We start from the raw sequence: 15,470 nt of genomic DNA on the forward strand, positions 1-15,470 counted from the left end.
TGGTGGTGGCTGCAGGCCAAATGCATTGCTTGGACATGCCTTCACAGTGGTCAGGATGAAAGAAAAAGGGGGCGTGGCTGGTCAAAAGCGGTAGAGAACTAAAGGTAAATTAAAAAATTGAAATCATTAATTTCCTTTTATGGCTAAAAACTGTTTGTTGTTTCAGAGGTTACCTACACAAATAAGGGCAAAAGAGGGATCTAAATATACTATTTTACAATTTTATAATATGAAATACTTGTATGTACTTGTAAATACTAAATGCAAATATGAATGTAGTTTTACTGACTGCAAGCTACTGCAAAATGTACAACTAGATTAATTACATGTAGTTCACTACTTCCCAACACTGCATATAAGCACAGGCATAAATGTTGTGCTGCAATATTCTCTCAAACCCTCATTCCGTTTCTCTATTTTTCTCCCTCTGCGACCTGCATTCTTCCTGTCATTCTCTCTCATTCATTCTCGTTTTATTTTTTCTCCATTAAGAGCTTCACTGTTTACCTCCTTGTGTTTGGAATATGATAAACACAGCCATCTGCATATACACATCACACACTTTCCACATTAGGCATGGCCAAAATGGAGTCAACGATTTTGAAGACTCTGTGGGATTTTGGAGGGCAACAGGGTAAATATTTACTCAGTAGACAATCAGCAGAACGCTCACTCTCAGAGTGTTTACGGCTCTATGAGAGGGCGTGCCGTCACCATGGCTGTTTAGGGCCTAAACGTGCTTGTGCGATTATTAAGTGTGTGTGTGAGTGTGTGTGTGTGTGTTCGTCTGTGTGTGTGTGTGTCTATATGTGGGTAGGAGTGTGAATGTGTGTGTATTTTCAGTAGGTGCTGGGCCTGTGTTTGTGTCTTGATGCTTGGCTACACTGCTTGATGCTTGTGTGGCAAAAGTGGCTAGGACATTTATGTGGGTAAATTGAGTATGTGTGTGTGTGTGTTTTTGTGTCCCAACTTAGGCGTGTGTTTGTTTATCCATGGTATATATGTGTGGCTATGCGTTTACACGTGGGTGTGTGTCTGTGTGTGTTAGTGACTGTGTGCGAGTATGAGTGTGTGTGTGTGTGTGTGTGTGTGTGTGTGTGTGTGTGGTTGTGTGTAAAAGTGTGTGTGTGTTTTTGTATAAGTGTGTGTGTGTGTGTGTGTGTGTGTGTGAGTGAACAGCAGCAGTGGTTTGGGAGTTTGCCCTACATTCTGTCCTAACCCAGTTCAGTCAGCTGGAATGTGGCTCTTGCTCCCCGCGGCACAACAGCAGAATTAGCCAAATTTACCCAACTGAGCCGCGCGCACTCCTAAACTGTGTCAACTGAAGGGCGAACAGCCTCCATCACTCTACTCAGACGTGCAGCACAGCACAGCAACCATCTGACAGCCCGAGCTGGTTGTTTATTCCGATGGTAGTGACCCAGCATTCAGCATCTGTTTGCACATCAAGGACTGTCTGCGGCAATGCGTTTGCGCAGAGCTGTTTGAGTGGCAAAAGTAAGAGTGGCAGAATGTGTGTGTGTGTGTGTGTGTGTGTGTGTGTGTGTGCGCTCATGTCAGAAAAAAAGAGAGTGAGAGACAGAGAGAAACAGAAAGAGATGTAGAGTGAGTCATTTTCCTATGCCTGGTGTTTCACTCTCAGGTCCTTTCCCTGCTGATTGGAAGTGGAGTGGGTTGCTGGTACTTCAGTCCCTCTGCTGGTGAGTATAAGATACTGGCACCAGCACTTGTTGCCCACATACAGAAAAGCCCCCTACCCCCATACCCCCCCACCCCCAACCCCACCCCATCCTCACTCTACCCGGATCATCACATGCACCCAGCTCACATGAATCAATAGCGGTGTAATACAATAATGATCATGTGCCTGCCATCAGGGTGTCCAAATAAAATAGAGCACAGCCACATGCAGCAGAGACACAATGCAGTGGGAGAAAATAGAGACTGAAAAAAGGGGCACTTGAAATGGGGTCTGACAAAGACATAGCCACAGAAAGGGGGAGAAAGAGAGAGAGGGGAGGAGAGAGAGAGCGAGAGATTCATATCAGACACTCAGCATTCAGCCCTCTGGATTTTATGACAACTGGTCACCTGGCAACAGCATAGACAAAAGCTTGGTTTCCTTGACAACCAAATGTGTCTGTCTATCTGTCTGAAAGGGGGAATTGGTGGTGTTTGGGGGGTGGGGGTGGGGGTGGAGGGGGGGGCTGTAGAAAGTAAAGGGCAAAAACAATTTTCATCACCCTCTATCCCCTGACCTCAGTTTAAGGGTCCCTGGCATATTATTTGACATTACTTGCACAGGGTTTCATTTAGAATACAGATTAATGACACTATCACATGATCTTGCATGAATACTTACAGTATGTGTACTTCCATCAGACTATGAATAGCCAAACCAATGCATTTCATAGATGCTTTTATCCATAAGTAGTTGATTAACTTCGAACAACCCCACCTGTAAATAACTTAGGCAACACAAATAACAATAGCCAGCCCATCCATCCACATTACAGAGTGCATACTTATTCATCACAAGCAACCTTATTTCCTGGCTTTTATGATTTACACTATGGTACTTCTGGGTGTAAAACGTCTTGACTCGTTTCAATTTATTCTGATTAAATTAAATGGAGCAAGCTAAACTCCAACCCTTCAAGAATAGTATCCTCATAACCCCTGATAAAATGATTATGATATTTTTTATATTTTTTATATGATTTTTTTTGGGGGGGGGGGGGGGGGGGGGTAGTAGAGGTGACACCGGTGGGGGCAATAACCCTGGTTTAATTCTCGTCGGGCGTAGCTGTCTTAAAGCACTTTTTAACAACTGTATCATTGTAACGTGTTCCCACCATCTGTGTGATGGCCTTTCACATGACACCAGATGACAGCAGTATTGCGCACACTGAGGGACAAGAAGCGTTAAACAGTCCTCGCCTTTCAGATGCTTGATTTGATTCCAATTGACAGTTAACTCATGTAAGTAGTGGGCAGTGTACACACTTGTCACCTGCACTTTCTCTTTCACACGGCTGAATACCTTGCTGAATAATGGCCACTCTAAATGTCAGAATGTGCTTGTGGCGAGATAGCACTTAGCACGGCACCATCATCTGTTTTGCCCATGATGATAAAAGACACTCTTGTGTCAGCATTTTTTAAGATGCGTGTAGACTCGTTCTATTCATTGTGGTCCGGTCTGACAATAGAGTTTTGCTTGCTTAAACATACATGCAGTCAGGTACTGCAAGCATTTAAAAAAGAGGGCCGTTTAACAGGCTACATTCCAGAGCATGTGGCCCTTTGCTATGTTCCTGTAATTCCGGGTGCATAGTTGCCTGATGACTGGATGGGTTGGTTTGGGTGGCTTGATCCCCCTTAACAGTGTTTGAGGGTTTTCTTTCATGGTACCATTGAATATTCACAGTTATAGTAAATTTTTCCTCTCTAATTCCACGATTCCACTATTTTGCTGTTGCTTTATTTGGATTTGTTTTTGTTTAAATTGTTTTAGTTCTAGGCAATGAGCAATGGAATATATTTTTGTGTAAGTGTGTGTGTGTGTGTGTGTGCGTGCGTTTGTGTGTGTGAGTGTGTGTGTGTGTGTGTGTGTGTGTGTGTGCCACAAAGATTCAAGGTCAATTTAAAGCTAAAAACAGGAAATTTGATATACACAGGGAGTACAAATCTGCCATTCAATGGGCCTACAGTCAAACCAGTCTGCCACCATGCAATTAACTCTGGTCAAGAACAGTTAATTAGTTGTGGTTACACCAAACACCACATCATTGAAGGGTAGGTTTGGGTAAGGTTTTGTCTGAATGCAACTCACAGTGTGTGTCCACTGTTACCCTGTCTGTGTAAGCTTGACCTCATCCTTGCTCGGAACTGCACCACGGACAACCTAACGGTAACCCCTCTGCATTGCTCGGACCACTTCTTCATTTGCTTCGATGTTCAGCTCATTGAGCAACCCTCTGTCCCCCCTCCGATGGTCTCGTTCCGGCGCAACCTCCGCAACCTCTCTCCCACCCACTTTTCCTCTCTGGTTTCTTCTGCTCTTCCACCTTTATCCACTTTCTCCTCACTAGGTGTCAATGATGCCACCGAAGCTCTCTGCTCCACTCTGAGCTCATGCTTGGACAGCTTGTGTCCACTTTCCACCAGACCTGCTCGATCTACCCAGTCTCATTCGTGGCTGAGTGATACCCTCCGAACGCAGCGCTCCAATCTCAGAGCGGCTGAGAGAAAGTGGCACAAATCTGCCGCGCTGGACGATCTTGCAAGCTACCAGACACTGCTGGCCTCCTTCTCATCCAGCATCACTGCTGCTAAGAAGACTTTTTTCAATGACAAAATCAACGGTGCAACTGACGCTCGGAAACTATTCTCCACCTTCAAAACTCTGCTCTACCCTCCTCCTCCCCCCCCAGCTACTAACCTCACTGCTGATAACTTTGCTTCCTTTTTCACAGAGAAAGTGGCAGCCATCGGGCAACAGTTCGACCAACTGTCCCCCTCCCCTAAGGGCGCAACCGTCAATAGCTCATCTTTTCCTTCTTTCATCCCTCTCAGCGAGAGTGAGGTCTCCAAAATCCTAACAGGTAGCCGTCCAACTACATGCCCGCTGGACCCCATCCCATCCAACATCCTTCAAGCCATATCGCCTGCCGTCTTACCGGCAATAACACAGGTGATTAATGCTTCATTTAATTCTGGAACATTTCCTTCTCTTTTCAAAGTGGCTCGGGTAACGCCGCTGCTCAAGAAGCCGTCTCTCGATCCCACTCAGGTGGAAAACTATCGACCGGTCTCACTTCTCACGCTCCTATCTAAAACCATTGAGAGGGCAGCTTCCAAACAGGTCACCGAGTTCCTGTCAAAGAACAATCTCCTCGATCCGAACCAGTCTGGCTTCAAAAGCGGTCACTCCACCGAAACAGCCCTGTTGTCTGTAATGGAGGCCTTAAAAACAGCTAGAGCAGCAGCTCAATCCTCGGCTCTCGTCCTGCTTGACTTATCAGCTGCGTTTGATACAGTCAACCACCGCATCCTTCTGTCCATACTGTCAAGTATGGGCATTTCTGGCAATGCGCACTCCTGGTTTGAATCCTACCTCACTGGGCGCTCGTTCAACGTGTCATGGCAAGGTCAGCTGTCTGTACCTCACCGCCTCACCACTGGGGTGCCCCAAGGCTCGGTGATGGGACCACTTCTCTTTGCCATTTACACCACCTCGTTGGGCCCTATCATCCGCTCGCATGGTTTTTCCTACCACTGTTATGCCGATGATACTCAACTGTTTCTGTCTTTCCCTCCTGAGGACACCACGGTCTCGACGCGGATTTCGGACTGTCTCGCTGATATATCCACATGGATGAAAAATCACCACCTTCAGCTGAACCTGGCCAAAACGGAACTGATGGTCTTCCCAGCCAAACAGGTCATCCACCACAACATCAAGATCAATACTGACTCTTTATCTCTTGCTCCATCCAAAACAGCAAGAAACCTCGGGGTCATTATTGATGACCAACTGACCTTCACGGCCCACATCGCCTCTGTCTCCAGGTCGTGCCGCTTTGCGCTATACAACATCCGCAAAATCAGGCCGTACCTAACCCAGTATGCCACCCAGCTGCTGGTGCAAACCTTGGTGAGCTCCCGCCTTGACTACTGCAACGCCCTCCTAACGGGCCTGCCGGCTTGCGTGGTGAAACCACTACAGATGATCCAGAACGCGGCGGCGCGTCTGGTGTTCAACCAACCGAAAAGGGCACACGTCACCCCGCTACTCATCGAGCTCCACTGGCTGCCAGTAGCTGCTCGCATTAAGTTCAAGTCACTTATGCTTGCCTACAGAGTGCTTACTGGTTCTGCTCCCACCTACCTAAATGCTCTTGTAAGGGCAAATGTTACACCCAGGACGCTGCGCTCGTCTAGTGAGCGTCGTTTGGCACTGCCGTCCGTGCAAGCACGGCAATCCAGACTATTTTCATTTATAGTTCCACGTTGGTGGAACGAACTGCCTAGTACTACCAGAGCAGGGGCGTCCCTCTCTACCTTCAAGAAGCTTTTGAAGACCCAACTCTTCAGAGAGCACCTCCCCTCCTAACTGGCACCTGACTAGCGCTTAACTTGCACTTCAGCAGTTACATTCCTGCACTTCTTTTTCCTCTTTTCTAGGTTGTTGTTTTTCTAATTCTCATGTAAAGTAGTACTTATTGTTACACCATGCTTTTTTATTGCTCTTAGCTTGACTGTTCTCTCCCTTGTACGTCGCTTTGGACAAAAGCGTCTGCTAAATGACTAAATGTAAATGTAAATGTAAATGTAACTGTCTTTTAGTCTTTGTAGCTACGCGTGTAAACTCTGGAGCCTGCTTATGCATTTGTGCTAACCGGTCTGATACCGTTTTCTGTCTTCGTTGGGTGTATTTGAACTTTCGGTGTCTCTACTATCTGGCCTGTCAGTCTGTCTCTTCCTTCCTCTGTTTGTCTTCATGTCTCTATCTACAGCTTTGTAAGTCATTCAGTCAGTCAATCAGTTACACTTGTCTGCTCTCTCTGTCTTATCAAGCCTGCGTCTCTGTCTACATGACAGCAGAAGCAGCAACATCAGTCTAGTTTTCACTCTCACGCTGCCTTCCTCAATGATCTAAGTCTGTTTCGGGTGACTCAGTCATCTGCTTGCTTGCTCTACGTGTATCGCTGGGAACGGTTCTTCTTCTGAACCACAGGGTTCACGGTGAGTGTTTGTGTGTGTGTGTGTGTGTGTGTGTGTGTGTGTGTGTGTGTGTGTGCACTCTGTGCCGGGGAAACAATGGTGCTCGCCACCTCGTAACAGGCAAAGTCAAACAAGTGGCAGGCCAAACAGAGCATATTGGAAGAGAAACCAATGACATTTTCGTGCAGTGTTTAATCTCCTCTGGCTATTGTACGTTATTTACCTTTGCAGGAATAGTCACAGATTTCTCACGGACACCAGAAGGAACGGTGAATGGGAGAAAAGGGAATTGGAACAATGGAGGGAACATTTCATTTGGGCTGAGAGCTGATTTCTTTGGGGTGATTTTACACACTGTAATAAAAATGACGGCGGCGCACAATTTAGAACGGATGGAGCGCTTGTCAATATTTATAGTGTACACACATTATTGTATCTCTGCGCCAACAAGTTTAGTTCAATAAACCGTGACATGATTGGACCCGAATGAACACATACAGATACAGAGATAAATACAGAGAGAGAGAGAAAGAAAGGGAGGGAGGGAGGAGGACGAGAGGGAGAGAGATTTGTAATATCATTTTTGTCTGACCTGAAGCCTGTTGGGTGGGTCTCCACTATTCAGGGTCAGAAACATCATTTCAGTATTACAATATATTTTGGTGTTGTTAGTTTAATTGAATTTCCTCAGATTCATGTAAAAACCTGATAGAAAGCCTTATGCAGAAAGAAAGCAAGCAAACACACTCACACACAGACACACACACACACACACACACACACAGTCTCTCTCTCTCAAACATACACAAACACACACACACACACACACACACACACACACACACACACACACACACACACAAACACCAGTCAGTCAAGCTTTTTGGGCCAACACTGGTTGACACCTCACCTGTCTGACTACTGACTGACTCATCAGAGACAAACACTTTAACCTTTGTATGCAGTGCAGGCAAAACAAACTCTCCCCGTCAAGCACCAACACCCCCCCCCCCTCCCCCTTCAAAGAAGCCTTCGGCTGCTCCCCATAATGAATGTGTTTTTAATTAGCTTTCCGTAAACAATTAATAGGGGCCAAAATTCAAATGCTAATCACAAAAGAAGAACCACAAAGAGAAGTGACTGCCCGCAGTCCGTCAGAGCACTCATTCAAAACACGTCAGACGTGAATCGTTCAGGAAATACTGATGATTTGTGATGCGTTATCTAGTTTTAATTAAAGTGTTTTTCCACCTTGGTGAAGTGTGTGAGTTTGGAAGAGAGCAGTGGAAGAGAGTCAGCATCCATCTCTCTCTCTGTGTGTGTGTGTGTGTGTGTTAAAATACTGCAACTGTGTATATGACTACATCTACTCTCAGGTAGTATGTGTTTACTGCATGTGTTTTTATGCGTAATGTAATACATAATGTTTTGCATCTGTCTCTAACCAACCATGCACCCTCAGTGGCAATCATGTTAATCCCCATCTGTAGAAATGCAGCGAGAGAGATGGAGAGAGAGAGAGAGAGAGAGAGAGAGAGAGAGAGAGAAACAAGAATAATTATGATGACTTTTCCCACCAAAGAGGCCAAGGCAAGTGTCTGATGCATAGTGTTGGTTGGGGAAGCAGAAATTGAGTCTTCACTTCTAGCCGTCCACTGTCTGACTAAGTTGGCAAAGGTCAATGTCTCCGGATTTAATGTGATCAACTTAACTAAAATGCTTCGTGTCACAGCCATGCAGCAAACCCAGTCTGGTCAATGGCAGAGGCATCTGAGGGAATTATTGAACATTTGCTGATGTTCTTAACAAGGTTATGTTATAGTCCAATTTCATTAGGGCAGCCATTTTCAGCACAATGTCATAATTGTGTTTGCGCTTAAACAGCTGGCTAGCAGAAGTGACCCTCGCACGCGATGTGTCTGAACTGAGCTCAACTCTGCTAGCTCCTAATGCCAAAGATGAGTAAACCATGTTCAGTCATATTTCTGTACTATACTGACAACAGCAGTGAGGTTTATCAACACCATGCATCTAGAGTTGTTAGCTGACATGCTAACGCTTCTGCCTTCTGCATCTGGGGATTAAGCTGAAGACCTCCACTGACATTTGACGCAAGCCATGTCTGCTCGTCATGTCCCAACCATGGTCTTTGAGGACTGTTTTTATTTATAATTTTTTGGGGGTTTTCGGGGGGAGAAAAGGAGCTTAATGTATGCTAAATACAGGCATCAGGCTGAGGGTTGTCTGGGTGGTCCTTTTCATGTATTATCTTCAGTGTCTTCACATTAAGCTATTCTGGGGGAAGACAGTGACAGTTGAAGACAGATTGTGGCCGTCTCAAAGAGCACCGATCCTGCCACGCTGTCCTCTTGCATCAGAGTAAATATTAATGCAAGGCTATGACAGGCAGCCATAGAGTCACCCTTAAGACAGACTGGAAGACATTTGCGGAGTATAGATTTACTGATGAAAGGGTTTCAGCCTTGGAGGGGGAAATAGAGAGAGAGAGAGAGAGAGAGAGAGAGAGAGAGAGAAAGAGAGAGAGAGAGAGAGAGGGAGGGAGAGTGAGAGCAGCGTTGAACAACATCACGATTTTATGCTTATTTTGTTTTCTGGGGGGCAAGACGGTAAACATTTCTTCCTCTCTGTGGGAGTACAATTGCCCGCATCTGTCTGTCTTTATATTTTCAATCAGAAAGATTACAGCTGAGAATGCTTGACAATTTCGTCGACCAATTTTCACAACTGTCACCTTGAAATGAATAAATGCAACCTTCGTGGCGAGGGGAGAAGCCATGCCCACCCCCCGTGTATTCATGTTACATGCTATCAAAGCCGACATAGTTAAATAAAAAAAAAAACATAATCATAGGATGCTGCCGATGTTAATGGGTTTTCTTCTCATGCCCCCCTTTGATCAAAGCTCTGTGGGACAAGAGCAATGTGTTATTTAGATAAACAGCTTTTTGAGACTTGTGAGTCGTGGACAAACATTTCGAGGCCAGGGGAGGACATGAAAAGCTATTCGATGGCACCAGTTTGTATGTGGAGACATCTTAAAAACTATCTGTGGGAAATAAATTATTTAAGGTGAACCAACAGACATGGCTAGTATGGTTCAGAAGGGTAATTAAGGTCATGCAGTTGATTTTCCGTTGTTGTTCTTACTGTTGTTTGTTTAACGATGTTGTGTATTTTAAATGTTTATGAGGCGCATGACAACACTTTGTTGAAACGAAAGAAACTAATGACTGAATAAAACTGACTTTACCTTCCTTCTTTCTTATTTTCACTCTCGCTTTCTCTCTTTCTCTCTGGCGACTCCTCCCTTTTCCTTCATCTCCCTTTCCCTGTCCTTTGTTTAACATGAATAATTTAGAGCGGGAGGTCATTCTGTACCATTACGCCAGGAAAGGAAAGGTGTCCCAAGCATGACATTTTTTATTTAAAAAGGGTTTAGCCCTTTTTAGATGATGTTTCATATGCGTACACACACACACACACACACACACACACACACACACACACACACACACAACCAGACACACACACACACACACACACACACACACACACACACTCACAGTCATACTCAAAAATAGCTCATGAACTATAGACACACATGTGTTTGAAGCTGCATTGAAAGGTTGGGGGCAGAGACTGTGAAGAGGCGAGGTTACGAGTTGCAAGCAAGAGTCCTGACAGCCCTAAATGTAAGAGTGGACAGGGTTAATAATCTCTGAAGATCGCTTTAACATGTCAGCTCACTTAATACAGAATCATCACATGCACAAGGCCCTGCCATCTCCACAGAAAGAGAAACACACAGAGAGAGAGAGAGAGAGAGAGAGAGAGAGAGAGAGACAGAGAGAGACAGAGAGAGACAGAGAGAGACAGAGAGAGACAGACACACATACACAAACAGACAGACGAGTGTGAAGTAAAGGGTCCAGACCAATTGGAGAAGTGATGTAATTAGTGTGTGTTTAAGACCACTCAATGCATTCACAACTGCTTAGGTTTATCAAGGGTATGCAGGTGTTGTTTCTGCATGTAGGTCTAGTGCACTCCTGTGAGCAGGGGCGGCTCGTCCATAAGGGCGATTGGGGCGACGCACTGCCTAGGGGGAAAAAAAAAAAAAAACTCCTTATGTATAAACGCAATATCATTGTAAGTCGCGTAAATGACACGTACATTTAAATGTAATAATTTTTTTTTCTGTCGGATTCTACCACTAGACCGTCTGATCTGCCTCTGTATGTCATTGTCGAATCAGGTAACAGTCGTTCAGTCAGCCTAAAGTCGTGCTTCAAATGGCCCCACCCCTTCTGGGGCGATTTGGGGCGAAATGAAAATCGCCCCAGACCTCTCCCATTGACTCCCATGTTAAATCCATTTTTTTCACAAAACAGAGCTCTCAATGCATTCTCTATGGCTTCCGGGAGGGCTCGCCCCTCCTGGTCTTGTCATAAGTAGTGGACGTAAAAGCCTATACCAACGTCATACAGCTTCGACGGAGGCATATTCTGTCAAGATGGCTGCCCTGTCCAGTGCAATAACTCGATTCGCTCTTTGACAGAAACTCCTTTTTAGTCGGCGTACTAATGAAGATAAATTGACAACAAAACAATTAGGACTTCCTAGACCAAATGTATCCATTCAACAGGTTTCTACAAAGGGAGGGAAATCCTACATCCAAGAATTGGAACGAAAGAAAATCGCGTGGCTAATGCGGTCTGTATTTCATATACCACTGTCACTTTTCATAGGTTTCACAGTGTGTTTCACAGTTCGCTTCTTGCACTACCACTGAATAATTTTTTATGTGATGACTTATTTTTCTTTTGTAAGCCAATACTTTCAAGATCAGTCAATAAATATTGTTGTTTTTGACTTATGTTACCCCTTCTTTATGATGTTACTGGACATATCATGTGTCCTGTTAAGCTATGTTACATCATACAACATTTGAGACACGTGGATAATGAAAAAGTGGGATAATTTAATGTGGAGCCACATCATGTTTGCTTATGAAGGCTACTGGATGCAACTTTCTTCCATAGCTTTCCACCTGTAACTTGCTACTCCAGCTATGTAGCAAGAGGGGACATATTACTGTTGTGTGCTGCCAATAGTGGACAAAAAGGTATTGCTGTATGAGTTAATCAGCTAACTTAATGTACTTACTGAATGGGTCGCCTTAATCATTATAAAAAAAATTGCCCCCCCTGAGAATTTTTTCAGGAGCCGCCACTGCCTGTGAGATTATGTGATACATGTGCATGTCTATATATGTACGTGTGTGTGTGTGTGTGTGTGGGTGTGTGTGCTCCTCTAAGTGCCGACAATCCTTACCATCAATCTGGTCCTCGCTCTCTCTTCCAATCTAACTCTTCCTCTTACTCTCTTCTTCATTTGTTCCTGTCTGCCTCCCTATCTGTCTCTTTCTCTTTTTTCTCTCTCTCTCTCTCTCTCTGTCTCTGTCTCTGACTAAAAGAAGCTGCAGGGGACGAAAGCCAGGCAGAGGTGTTTGAAAAATGGACTTTGAAATAGAAAAGGTCCCGGCCAAAGAGCGTGAGAAATGGAGTTTGAAATGAAAAAATCAGGAGGGGGGATGTGGAGCTAGAGCTGGCGAACACCTGCTCCCCGTCTGACGCCGAGAGAGATCAGGTCCCCTGACTCCAACTGTGAAAGCGGACCACACCACGGTAATGGTGCCCGCCCAGTACACCGGAACCAGCACCAACTGGGCAACATGGACAATGGCCGGGGATAGGATTGGCAGGCACTGTGGAGACAGGTGACTTGTAAAAACCATTATATGTAGAGTATGTCCTCACTTACAAACATGCACACACATTATCAACACCCATGGAAACCCACACAGGCACACGCAGAGTTGTGATTCTATATACGTACAAAACCCAAACCCGTACACACTCACATTAGTAGATATCTTTATATTATTACAGAAACCAACTCACAACCTCATACACACACACACACGCACAAACACACAGACACACACACAGTCTTGTTCGTATATATGTACGTGCACACATGTTCACGTGAACTTGTCCTCTCCATACCCCTGTGGCTGCGGCCTCTATATGCTTTCACGTCACTCCATGGGCTCGCTCTCAAGAAGCACTGCACGTTCCCAACACCCCTGTCTCCTCAAGCGTAAAAAACTCAGACTTTTGAAACATAGCGTCTTGGCCGTTTACCAATAAAACATTTCAATAATTAATTAGACACGCACACACATAAATATGTGATTGAAGCTGGAGTCGCCGCATTGCACTGAAGGCTGCTGAGGTCAGCATTAATACTGCAGCTGAAGCTATCTCTGCTTTGTGACATGTCAACAGGGTAGACTAGAGGTAAACACAGAGGGGGAGAGATAAGGGCAAATGTCATTTAGTTTGTATGTGAAGAGAATGCAGATGACACTACACGCGCACACACACACACACACATACTCTCTCTCTCACACACACATTCTGGTAGGGACTCAAAAAACTGATGTCTGTGTTTGTTTTAAAAGTTTACAACGGTTGCGTGAGGAATCAAGAACATGCACACATGTGTATAGTCCTGGTGAATGCCAAAATGTGGTTATATAGTCCATAAACTAGCCTTAAGTCATTGTATGTTATATCTAAATATAGTAGATACTCCTCTGCTTAAAGTTCTTTGAAGAAATGTGTCCTCTTTGAACCCATATCTCTGTGATTGGCAAAGGCCTGAGACACATCAAAACAGATTACGTGCAGATTACCGATGAGGATCTGGAGTGTTCAGCATCTCTCAGGGTTATATTTGTTTCCAGCATAACGCTTCATGTTCCGCTGTTTGTTTGGTAACATGTGCTCCGTTAATCCCTGAAGTGTCATCTAGGGTTAAGCTTTAGTGTTTTATGCTGTTCGGACAGAATGTGAAATGGGTTTTGACGACGTGCCATGTGTTCTTCCTCTGCTGCTGCTGCTCCTCCTCCTCCTCTTCCTCCATGCCCAACGCCACTCTGTGGACCACAGGGCCTTCCACCTCGGAAGACTTGGAAATGTTGATAAATAAATCAAATAAAAACGCTCCACGGCTGATGTGCCTGCTCAGTTGAGGTTTGCGAATCAAACGCGCTGCCGTGTCAGTCAGAGGAGCAAAGCTGACACATACACACTGCTGTTGTTTACGACACGAGAGGCTTTCAGGTTCTTAAGGAGTGTTGCAAATGAAAGAAACGTTTCTGGTCATGTGATGTTAGTCTACGTGCCGGTAGAGATGCTCCTGGAGTAGGTCATCTGAATTAAATGTAAACGGCACAGCCCTCTTATCTTTCCTTGATCTTTTATACTAGGTTTTTTCTACTAAGGCTGGAAACCAGATTACAAGACATTACTTTCACTCAGAAAGTGCAATACGAAAGCATCACTTTAAGGAAGACGTATGCATAACAAAGGAAGCAGATTATTTTGGTGATTGGATTCATTTTCCAAAACTAAATAGACCTGTCCTGCCCACAAATACAGTGGAGTAAGATGATTTGGCACCAATGAGTCATCTAAAATTGGCCACATAAACAATATGCTGAGTAAATAATCCTTTTTAGAATTTGAGATTAAAAACTGGAAATCTTAATGTCACAGTTGATATCCAATCACATATGGAGATTTAGAACTTGAAAGCCCTCAAGTCCACAATACAGAGATATCACCGACTTAATTAACACATTAATAATTACAAATCACAGAATTCCAATTCTACTGCACCCAAACCTAATTCTTGGTATTTTAAAGCTAATATATTTGCTACAAAAAAAGAATCCAATATAATTGTACAGGGCTCTCCTAAAAGACTGAATGTTTGGCAAATAGTGTTGCTTAGGACCGATTTCTCCCATGCTGTTGTGGAGAGGTAGGGGAATGTATTCATGTGTGTGTGTGTTCCCAGATAGCATGTAGCGCTGGCTTGTATCTCTTCAAGAGTCCACTACTAACTGGGTTAGAGTGGTGTTTATTAGCACATCCGAGATAGTATGGTCACTGACGAAGAGGGACTGTGTTCATGAGGTCACTTACTGACCATTTATCTCACTCCCGTTTCATTGCCACGACCTCTGGTGTCTCGCTCCTCTCCGATTAAGCAGCTGTTGAATGAAGTTTTTTTATGCCAGGAGGTTTATTTTTCTGTTGAGGAGGGCAGCTTGACGATCCAGGTCACGTGTGGGTCAGGCAACGCCACTGAACATATTTCACTGGAGACATCTGGTATGTCTTCTCTCTCTCTCTCTCTCTCTCTCTCTCTCTCCGAGAAAGTAGCAAGCCCTCTTAATCTCCTCCCGTGGTTTAGAAATCTCATCACTCTTTTTACCGCTCGAAAATTCTTCAGAAACATTTCCATTCAGTGGTTCATTCCTCTCCTTGATTTAGAAAGAGAGGTCAGTTGAGGCAAATAAACAAAAGCTGTATTTTTCTCGTCGTATATTTCCTACTCAAAACATTACTTCTTCAGCAGTGAACAATTCAACTTTACATGTGGAAGATGAACTGACAGTATGAAAACATGACGAGGGTGAAGGCGGATGAGTAACTGCACTGTAAGTTTTTACATAAACCACTGAACACACGCTTGCCATTCCGCACACATGACCTCGCTCTCGATAGCATGGAAATTCCCCTCCTGAAAAATGTATTTTCCCTCATGGCAAACTCGCTTTCTCTTGGTGAACTTGACACCATATG

General features: G+C 44.5%; 1 long non-coding RNA gene across 1 annotated transcript; it reads left to right on the plus strand.

Moving 5' to 3' along the window:
- The first annotated feature begins 6,388 nt into the window (after window positions 1-6,388).
- On the plus strand, window positions 6,389-14,976 carry LOC116221597. The gene is made up of 3 exons (XR_004164201.2): window positions 6,389-6,750; window positions 10,109-10,149; window positions 12,227-14,976. It is a non-coding gene; the product is annotated as an uncharacterized LOC116221597 (long non-coding RNA).
- Window positions 14,977-15,470: the final 494 nt, after the last annotated feature.

The sequence above is a fragment of the Clupea harengus genome, chromosome 8 (genome assembly GCF_900700415.2).
Source record: "Clupea harengus chromosome 8, Ch_v2.0.2, whole genome shotgun sequence".
NCBI lineage: Eukaryota > Metazoa > Chordata > Actinopteri > Clupeiformes > Clupeidae > Clupea > Clupea harengus.